The sequence below is a fragment of the Chamaea fasciata genome, unplaced genomic scaffold, assembly GCF_029207755.1.
Source record: "Chamaea fasciata isolate MVZ Bird 193981 ecotype frontalis unplaced genomic scaffold, bChaFas1.0.hap1 SCAF_2, whole genome shotgun sequence".
In the NCBI taxonomy this organism is placed as follows: Eukaryota; Metazoa; Chordata; class Aves; order Passeriformes; family Sylviidae; genus Chamaea; species Chamaea fasciata.
Window position 1 is genome coordinate 53,705,682 of NW_027094087.1, and position 11,192 is coordinate 53,716,873.

At 41.5% G+C, this 11,192-nt stretch overlaps 1 long non-coding RNA gene across 1 annotated transcript; it reads left to right on the top strand.

The window, feature by feature from the left end:
• Positions 1–3,660: 3,660 nt before the first annotated feature.
• Positions 3,661–8,019, top strand: LOC136285236 (uncharacterized). Its single transcript, XR_010719402.1, has 3 exons — positions 3,661–3,736; positions 4,548–4,650; positions 7,699–8,019. It is a non-coding gene; the product is annotated as an uncharacterized lncRNA (long non-coding RNA).
• Positions 8,020–11,192: the final 3,173 nt, after the last annotated feature.

The following is an 11,192-nucleotide window of genomic DNA, read 5'->3' on the forward strand; positions in this document are numbered from 1 at the left end:
GAAGAGGCTATAGCTAGAAAGCAGGGACTGCCTTTGAGAGTGCTCAATAGTAGCCTTCTTTAAACCACTCAGAATGATAAGCTATACAATAAGAATTAGCCTTGTATCTCAGCTATTTCTGTGCGCTTGGGGAAAAGCTCTTTCTCGTGTCAGTGATGAAAATGAAAGAGATGATATGTCCAACATACTGACGCCGGCTGACTGTTAAAAAAAACCCCAAGCTTTATCCTGAAGACCAGGTTTTGGAAGATCAAACTTCTGGATGTACACACACGTTCTTCACATCATTGCAAGAGCAAGTCAAATGTCAAGAAAGGCCATACAAAATCAGCCAAGACGCTCACTTTGCCTGGCACCCTGATTGTAACAGGGACAAATCAAGGATGCCTGTGGAGCAGTTCAATAAAAAACAAGTATGTAGCAACGTTTTCCTAGAACAGTCTTTCAGCTGTCTACAATTCTTGCTTAAAGATTTGCTGCAGGAGAAAAGTCTGCAGATTTAATAACCCTTGATGGGTTTTCCTTCAATGAATGTCAGCCTTTGGCAACACAACATCTTGCACAGAAGAATTCCTTTGAATGAGTAAATATCATAGAAAAAATGCTGTAGAATTAGATCACGTACATTAGACATACGTATATTAGAACTACCTGAATGAAAATCCCTTTCTTTCATCGTCATTGAACCTGCTGACTGTCACCTTTCTTTGAGACTCTTTGCTTCTTCCACAGAAAAAGGAGAGGAAAAAATTGTTTCTTCCTACATATGAAGAAAACATTGTCTGGTTCAGAATGAGGATGTACCTAGAGCAGCATTCGGTCTTCTGTGTGCGTGACAAAGGACAGGAACAAGGTAAAACTTATATACTACTTCCCCTTAGTATTCTCCCATCCTGAAATTATTTTTAGCATGAACAAATTTGTTTGTTTATTCTGAATTATTTTTGACCCCTTGAACCAGTACAGAAAATCATGGTACATTTGAAAGAAAGCATGCATCTTTCTGGCATTTACATAGGTGAAAAATTCTCTTTGATTTTCAACCTTGGTGTGAGAACAGTCAATTTGTAATGACCCCTTCCAGGCTGTAGACCTTTGACACAACTCCAGGTCATTTCTGGCAGGCTAGAGGGTCCCAGCCTACACATTCATTCCACGTATGGAAGACAGGTTGCTCACCTTGGTAACTTTTAACTGTAAACCTTATTGGAGTTAAGAACCACTGAGCAGGGCCCCTAAATGCTGCACAGAATGTTAAAACTCTGGATTTACCCAGTGGTGCAGTAACTTGGGGGTTTTGTCTTCTCATGAACTCCAAGGTCTTATTACAATGAATTTTTGTGTTTGAGGGGCAGCCATGAGCTCAGAGCGCCCCATCTTAGGGATAAAGGTAAAACTGCTGAACACGAAGGCTTCTGATATGCATCATTTTGCATCTGTCTCTGCTAAATTTCATGTGTCATTTAATTGCTCTGTTATTCATACTCACATGGTGCTTTTGCAGTTCTTCAAAGTCAATTCTCATCTTTTCTATTTTGCAGAAAAGCAAAATATTCTGCATTTCATCTTCAAATTTTATCTCCTCACTTTTTACCTTATGTGGAACTGCTAAGTCCCAGCAAAGGTTCTGGAACACACCAGTAGCAACCCCTTTTTGCCCTAAAAAAAAATATTATTTTCTTTCACCCTTCCTCCTGATTATTAACAGAAGGACCTTCCCTTCTATGCACCAGCTGCTCAATTGTTTGAAAGGTTTACACTTAGATTCTTCAATATTATTCAGACAACATCAGATATGCTGAATCCAAACCTCCTTCATTCTCATAACTTTTCATTCAGAGGAACCCAACATGCTTTTTGTGACACAATTTACCACTGTAAAATTTCTTCCTCACCAGAAAAAAGTTCTTCCTCACCAGAAAAAAGTCCTTCCTCACACTGTCTGGTTTATCCACTAATTCTCTCTGGTTCTTTAAGACCATTACAAGTAATTTGCCCAGTACACATGTCAGGTTTCCGAATTAGTGGCTTAATTTTTCACATTAACTCTCTTCCATTCCTTTGGTAGTAAGACAGCTCTAAGTGCAATGTTATACATTACAGTGAGAAATACAGCACTTTCTGCCTGGAGCTTCTTGGGTGCACTTTGGATAAAAACCATCAAGTAATGGGGACTCATTAATGTTAATACTGTCTGCTTGTTCCAAGACGCTTTTAGTTAAAATTGAGATGTCCACTGATAGATTTTTTGCAAGAAGAGCTATTCAGACTCTTCTTCAGTGGATGGATCCGAAAAGTATGAATACTTCCTTCTTTTTTTTCTGTCTGTGGCTTTTTCTTCCCTGCATGTTTCACACTCCAATCACTGACCTACTCAAACAAACCCCTGTCAGGGTTTCTGATGTGGTTTTAGGATTTATTAATTGATATTAGTAAATAATTCCCTGGGTTATTTGAATTCGGAAGGGGGATTAAGGAGGAAGTTGTTTGGCCTGCTTTGCTATGCTTTTGCCCTTAATTACAGCAAACAGATCTTCCCATTCACCCTATTTGGGCACAACTTCAGCTGTTTAAAGGAAGTCTTCTTGTCTGCAACAGCATTCCTTTCAACGGTGTCTATGTATGCTGCCTTCCTTCAATGCTTTCTCAAATCTTTTTTGATTAACAGAAGGGATTTCTTTTTTTCCCTCCATGGTGGAACCCTTAGCTGGTACTAAAGTTGTGTGCAGAGATTCAATGCCCTTGTAGACACCTAATAAGCACCCTCTCCTTTATATAGCTCCCCTTTGCAAAATACAAAAGCTGTAATGTGGCTGTTGCTTCTTTGAGTGTTCTTGCTTCTTTTGATCCTGAAAATGCTGTAAATTCACTTACATCAGGGTCACGACTACCAAATGGCTCTTCCACAGTAAGTCACTAAATGCTAATATTGTTCCTTCATGAAGTCCCAGGTAATCTACTCCAGCTGAGGCAGAGTGACTGAAGTAGACAGTAGCCAGAAGTGCCTACAAATGTTCTGTGATATTATTAAGTAATATTATCTAGTAATAATAACATACCCCAAAATAATGCAATGTGGTGCTGTGATTTAACCATGATGTTGTTGGCTAAGAACATACGATAACTGAAATAAAGTTAAATATAATACTACTACTAATAGCAATTGTAATTGCTATTAGTAGCAAAGGGACATTGTGAAAAATGAGAAAGTAATAAAACAACACACAATACATTTACTTACTGCCCATTGACCAATGCCCAGGCACTCCCTGTGCAGCTATCAGCCCAGACTATTTCCCCGCAGCTGGAGTTACATCTCTGCCTCTTCTTGGCCTTGCACAATGTCCCAAGAGCCTTTTGGACAGTATAGCTAGAGAGATCCTGATCCTCAGCTTCCTGCTGAACAGAGGTCACAGGTACCAACACCTCTCCAGCATTTCCTAGAAGCTGGTTCAGGTGCGCTTTGAGGGTCACATGGCAAGCAAGCCACTGCTATGAGCTCAGTTATTTATATGGGTAATGATCAAACCGGCCACTGCTACAGCTTTTCCTTCCTTCCATGGGTATCTCAGCCTCCAGAGGGTTAATCTTATGTAAGCAGCTTAATTCTGATATATAACACTTGGGCGAAGGAAGGGAGTGATGGCAGCTACTTCACTCTGATTAGTAAGGGAAATACACCAATGTCAGGGCACCCCTGGGAAAAACCTCATCTTCTTGTGGTTTCCACTGTAAGGTAGAAATATTTCAGTATTAAGTTACTCCTGAAAGAGTTATTTAAGGACATAATAAAGGACTTAATTCCTCAGATTAAAGATCAGGGAATTAATTTTAGCCTGAAAAGTATGTGTCTGATGCAGGAGAATCTGTTTTTATAGAAGCCAGTAGGCCAGCTGGTAGGCCACACTTGGGTCATACTGGAAATGAAATGCCTTCCTAAGTGACATTAAAACTCCATGGCAAAAAAGAGGAAGGTTTTGAGACTGAAGATTTAACTGAAAGGCTGTAAGGGGGCTTCTTGAAGCACAGGAAGAGCTAAAAGGAATCAAGGGGAAAGGGTGGAATTTTTTTTGTTTGGTTTTGTTTTGTTTTGTTTTGTTTTTGTTAATAGCACAAGATGACTAACTCAGACACGTTTAGTACTTGTCAGAACGTGACTAGTGGGGCTCGGAGGGTGGGCAGAGATGTCTCCATCTCTCCCAGTAGCATCACTAATCAATAGATAAAGACAGGCTGAAGAGCAAAGCACAGAGATCAACACTAAGACCTGAACTGACAGAGACAAGGAATTGTCTTGTGGGAATTACGGTTTGTTCAGGGCAGTGATGCCTCCTTATCCTTGGAAAAGTATTAATAAAGTGTGGACAGCAATGGAATGAGGTGGATTGTTGCTAACACAGCGATGAATGAATACTGATATTGCAAATGCCTGGGCTGGTAAAGCTGGGTTTGATGGAAGCTTGAATACTATCATTCAAAATAGTGCTGGGAGAGAATGAGACCTTTGGTGCCCAGATTTATTCACTTATTATTCATTTATTCATTAGGAGCACGAGTCAGGTGAAGATTGAACTTTGAAGGCTGTCTTGGGTTTGAGTATCCCATTGCTGCATGACTAAAATTCAGCCCCCCAGGAGGACAAGACCCAAGGTATGCAATTTGTTGAGGGTGACTTCTTAAATCAAGAAACAGAGGAAAGAACAGTTTTGTTAACAGATTTCATCCACTTGTAGGAAGGGTATCAAAGAAATTCAGCAACAGATAGACAGGACTGGGTGCACCAGGGGAATACAGTGAGAAATTTTCAGCTTTTGAGGCAGGGGGAAGACTATCAACAGGACCACCAGTGTACTGTGTCCACTGAAACCTGTCCCTGGGATCTCCTCAAACAGAGGTGGGGAGGTTCTGGCAGAAATTACCAATGACTCTGTGTATCTAAGATTTGAGATGAACAGTAAACACTAGTAGCATTTGCAGTAGGAAAAATGCTAACCTTAGATGTTATTTCTGGAAAACCCCCCACTGGGGTTTATCCATCTCATAAATGGATATTCCTAGGAAGACCATGAGTCTTCCTAGGAAGAAACAGCTATTTTAAGACATGCAGGCTACAATTAGAAGAATGAAATGATACATGCGCAGAGATGTTCTCAGATGTCAGAAATGTTCCCAGATAGTCTACAGTGCTAAATTGTTAAAACAATCTGGTATTGGGAATGCCAGCCTGGCGTCTTCCAGTTTCCATGCATATTTTGGAAGTTACCAGGATCATTATGATGGGTCAGTTGGGAAACATAAATGGTCATAAAGACTGAAGCAGTCACAGATTTGCAAGGTGCTTGTAGGCCAATTCAGTTCAGTGTTAGAGGATGGGTCAGCACACTTATTAGTATAGCCAGAGCCATGGGAATTGCAATAGGTTGGGGAAGTGAGCTGAAAAATAGGAATGATTAAAACCTACTAAAACCTACACTCATCTTCTCTGCTGATTCAGAGACGCAGGACAAGAGTTGAGGCGTAATCTGGTTGGGAAACAGCAGATTTCTGAGTAAATAAAAAATGAGTTTATAAGAAAACAGGCAGATCTCAATTGAGGGAGAGGATCCTTGGCTGCAAAACCAATTTAGAGTGGCTCCCAAAGCAGGGAAAAGACAGTGAAAAATATACTAACAATTGCCTACCATGCAAAGGCACCAGCACTATATGCAATGAACTGAGCATTCCTACTTTTAATATAAATATCTTGTCCATGGAGTAGATTACAAGGAGATTTTACAAAACCACTGCCACTTGGCAGGCATGCATCTTGATTCAGCAGTTACAGGACTTGAAACATTTCCCATTAAAGGCAAAAGAGAGAAAAACCCATGTGGAGATGTCCAGGAGAAGAGAGACTTTGCCAGAGGAGTTGCTTTTTTGGGAGACATTACTAAATTGTACCTCAAATCCGTGATGATGAATGAACTAGCCAGTGAGCTCCTTTTCCCCTTTCCCCCAGTGCAACAAATCTGCAGAGAACACCAGGGTTATGAATTTTTTTCATCTCGCTGCAGCAGAGAAAACAATTTTAGAATACTAATAGACAATATTTCAGTTAATTTAAAGGGTGTCTGTTTTTACTTTGTTTCTGGTGATGCACAGGCACTTGTCTATTGGCAGAAGGTGCTGTGTGAAGTCTGGTTAAAGAATCACTTGCCTCAGCCATGGTAATCTGTGGAGCTGGGGTGAGCAAAGCCTTGCAGAAGTACGAGCAAGATGTGCACAAAGGAAAATGATAACAAGTCTTACAACCCACCCATCTGTGTCTCTTCTCTGTCCAAAAGACCAGCTATTCTATTAATGTAACCTTCCTTGACTCCAGAGTAAGTCTTGAACTGATGCTTTGTCATCTTGTCTTTGTGACTGTACCTCTGACAGGTGATGCAGTGATATTTCACTAAGCAGGGAATGTGCACAGAGTTTACTGGATGCAGATGGCTTTCTTATATAAACTATTGTAAAACTCCCAAAATAAGCTGAAGGAACAGACTGAGTTACTTTAGAGTGCATCTGACTGAGGAGCTGAACTACCCATGCTAAACTAAAACTTTGTCTACTGAAATTCACTTGGATATATTTTTGTTTTAAGACTGGTTGTTCTTGGCTACTTATTAGCAAAAGCAACAAAAAGCCTGCAGAAAATGACTTAAGGACTTTGATCTAAGCAGTCAGCAAGCTAAAACTACAGGTATCTAGTGCATGCTTGGATGAATAGCAAAGGATTTTTTTTTAGAGCAAAATTGCTTACCTATGCAGTAAGAAAGGTTCTTTGAAGTGATTCAGTATGCATTCATTTCTGATACACATTAAAATCATGGCTTCATCAGTGAGAAAATCATGACAGTGAATAAAAGGCAAGGTTATTAATTTTGAAATAAGTTTGGGCTGTTGTCTCCTTATGATTATATGTCAGTAGAAAGTAATGTTCGAGGCACTTTGCAGATCTTGCCCTTGCAGCATACCTGGAACTTCTACTAAGCAACCATCTTCATAAAGGTATAGAAAAGAAGTCTAAAAAATATCAAGGAAAATTATATCTATTCAGGGAAATATCTATGAGAGATTTCACTTAAAGCTCTTCCTTCCCACACTCTGGTATATTGGTAACTGCACTGCCTACCCGAAGTGTCCAGGAAGAGGAAGATTGCAAAATACAGAAGTGTTACTTAAGGTACAGAGACTCCGATTCTCAAATGCAGTCTTTTCTTGTCAATTGTATATGCTCCTGGTTACTAACTATGGGTAAATTATATGGCATCCAAAATAGTCCCTCCGGTGCTGTTCTATTGCAAGTAATGGTTGTACTGTGCCCAGCACGTCAGCTCCCAAGCCAAAGCTTGAGGACAATGTCATAAAGTGCACCAAGTTCATTTTGTGCTTGATCTCTTTCCTTGCCAGGTGCTAATGAAGAGTGATGGGCTTTTCTGGGTTTACTGTGGGTGAGGGATGAGATGCCAAGAATGATTTGAGAGGTGACAAATCCCTGACTGTCAGAAAGGACAGAGTCCTCAAGCATCCATGGGGTGCTGCAGCCCCTGAACTGAATACCCCAGCAGAGCTGGAGTGCTCCAAAAAAACTAGACAGCGGAAGTTGCATTTTAAAGGGCCAAAATGTGGGTGGATGGTCGCCTCCTCAATACAGTGCTCCTTGCATTTCAGGTCTCCAGTTCAACAATATCTCCACGTAGACAGAGGAAAAAAAAATCTGAAAAACAAGCCTGAGCAAAGAACTGAAAGCAGAGTTGTGATTTCAGAAGACATATTTTAATGTATCTGCAGTTTTACAAACCACCAAAACAAGCACAGGCAGACGCTGCATTAAGAAGTACTTCAACACCCTCTACAGGAACCAGAAATGAAAAAGGAAGTAATTTCTACCTGTAGTTAATTCTGACAAAGTTTAACAAAAAGACTAAAATGATTTTACTCAACCAATCTTGGAGCTCTCATTTTCCTGACCAGATTAATAAGTGTATTATATCCTAGAAGCTATTACATGTCTTGTTTATACCTCAGAAAAGATGTTGTCTTGAAGGATACAAACATTCCTCACCTTGTCATTTGTCACTTTCTTCTTTCTTGGTTTTAGGAATGGATTGTTACCACCATGCACTTTCTGAAGAACTTTATAATGTGAATGTTTGAAAGTAAATTTAGTCTAAGCAGTCCATGCTATATCTAGAAGTCAAATGTGCCCCTTGGCCAGCATCTACTAACAACATTATAGATAGTTTCTGTGTAAAATTCTAAGCCCTAATTTATTTTGGAAGGCCTGGGAAGGATTTACTTCATTCCCATTAGCTCCTATTGTGACTCAGCATATGAAAACAGTTTTCAGCAAGGTGCCTGCCTCCTGTCACAGAAGAAGGGAGGACAAGATCCGGTGACCATGAGATAACACAGACAGACAAACCAGCAGCATACTGACGGCTTCTCCTGGCATGGGGTAAAAGTCTGAAGGCCTTCTTCCACAGAAGGAGCTCACAAACCTCAGACAAAAGCAGCACAACTTGGGAGCACCCATGGACATGACAGACCACATGCCTAGGCCATGGGAGAGGGGGAGCAACTGTCCTCTGGGATTTATACTTGGATGTGATGAAGGAGTGGTGTGGGATTTGGGAGCTTTAATGCATCAAGTCAGGATGCAAGGCACACACAGTCACGCAATACACATTTCATTTCCCCTTCCCCTGCCAGGCTTAACACATTCGTTTTCCTTCCTCACTCACAGACTCTGTGGGGCTTTCATGGGCAGTCTCCTGAGAAAGCCCTGCAGAAGCCACACAAGCCTGGGTCTGCAGCCTGACACACTCAGTGCCCAAGGGGAGCCTGCCCAGGGCACTTAAGCAGGAGACAGGCAGCATCAAGAGAACTTTTGATGGCCACAGCCCCACAGATCTCACTGTATCCCTAGTCTGTGGCACAGTGAGGCTCCCCAAAGAAACATGTACGCTTCCCTGGGTGCCCAAGTGAAACTTACGAGAGATGCCAGACACATGTACTCTCTACCCACATTCCAGGGGAAATCACGAAGGCAAAATCAGGGTTTCAGTTCTGTTGTTTGGGATTTCTATCTCCATCTGTTGTTTAAATCTGGCCATGATCTGTAATGCTCTAAAGCCCTGTCTATCTGAGCTGTCTCTGTCAAAATGTTGGGAGGGTGATGACACACATTCAAGCCAGGACAGGCTGTGGCTGCAAACAGCAGCTACTCAAGCATAAAATCTCTTCATGCACTTACCTGTTGTGAGGTAAATTTGAGTCCCTTGGCAGTGGGGCAGCACTGAGGCAGGAGATGCCATTGAGGGGTGGTGCAAGGCCTGAGCAAGGCCAGATGTGCCAGCTGTGTCCTACTGGAAAAGTCTGTCCTTTACAGCAGAAGAGAGGGGCTCGGCTATTCTGGTGTGTGACAGCACTTGGACAGCAGTGCTGGAATGATGCAGGATTTGGTCTGAGGTACTACTGACGGGATGGCACCAGTGTAAATATGGGAAGAATGCCAGAACATGCAGCCACAGTGCCCACAAGCTTAAATACTTCACATAAAATTGGATAATTTCTTAGCCACAAGTCTCTTGCCCCTTCTTTTGGCTGACTTTATTAGCTTCTCCTAACAGATTTGATGTAATTCAAGACATGGGATGGCAAAGCCTCTATTAGCCAGAGCTGTTCTCAGCGAAGCTTCAGTTCATCTTTGAAAAGGTCAGACTTCTCACTTGTGTGTTTGGAAAAAGGAACAATTGTGTTATAGAAATACTAAAAATACCTAAAAACTGACTTGCAATTACTTCTCAAAGAGGTGTCAATCTGCTTGCAAAGTGAATTTGTCTGAATAGGGAGAATTGGTGTGAATAGGGAGAGCAGAATTTCAAGCATGCTGGTTCTTGCAGTCTCTTAATGGAAGCCTATTTGTCATATAATTTTGCCATTTGCTATTTGATTAAGGGGTTTAAAACTTTTCCAGTAATCTGCTGAATTATGTGTGATCTGTGGGTGTGAGCATTCTTTGATCTCCATTTATATCTACAGAGTTAGCAAAAGTCCCTGCCAGTTCCTGTTAAAGGAAGAAAGCAAGTTCTTACATGTAGAGTGGTTCATATGACACTTTGCAATCATAGGATTAAAAACAGTGCTTTTTTTTACTGAAGTGGCTTTGGGATTAAAATTCCTCAATTAAGCCTTTTTCAGTCTGAACTAAAAACTTGCTTTTATATAGACTTGTATTCTCTCTCTCTTCCTTGTATGTCAAAAGAGAGACCAGGGAGTCCTGTTCTTTCGTATGGTTTGAAGCGTGTGAGCTATTTTTAGGAGCACCACAGTGTCGCTGCAGGATGGCAGAGGACTGCTGTCTTTGTGCTTGTGATGCACAAAGAATGCTCAGAGAGGTGCACATGCAGTTCTGTTTGCAGGTTCTGCAGCTGATGGCTGACATCTCCTCTAATAATGAAAGTTCGGTTTTGGAAGAAACAAAAAATCACCACGGGAGAGAGAAGGGAGAAAGGGAAAACTGTCTGAGAGAACAGTCAGACCAGGAAGAGCAGTGATGGGGACCCAGATTAGTGTCCTCCTTTGGTTGCCCCTTAGGTGCAAGCATTGCATGTAAATTGCTGGACAATATTCATTGAGTATTTAAATTATTTCTATCTACTTTACTAAAAACTATGTTTTGGTTTTCTCTGATTCAAACTACAAAATGAGAGATAAGGAAAAAGGGGAAATAAGGTGGCAGACTCATGCCAGTGGTAATTGTCTCCTGTGAAAATACATTATAGCCATGCCTGGGTTTGCAGGTACAAAACCATGAAAGGAGCATGAAAAACAAGAGGATGGAGCTCAACAAGGAAAAGGCACCACTTCAGAAGCTGGGAAATCTGCAACCACAACAGCTGTGGTGAGAGGCTCTAGAGCTGGGAGTAAAATGCAGGCTGCAGGGCTGCAAATAGCAGGCCCTCAGCACTACCAAGGCAGTGGTATGGAGGTATTGAAGGAGCAGAGAAACACCCATCCTAGAAGCTGGGCAGAAAAGCATCAGGTCCAGGCACAGACACCTGCTACAGCAAGACTACCTCTTCCCTGTGCCACCCAGGCAGATGCTGGCTGCTGAAACAAATCTCAGCATCAAAGCAGTGAGTCACAGACAGATGTTTGCA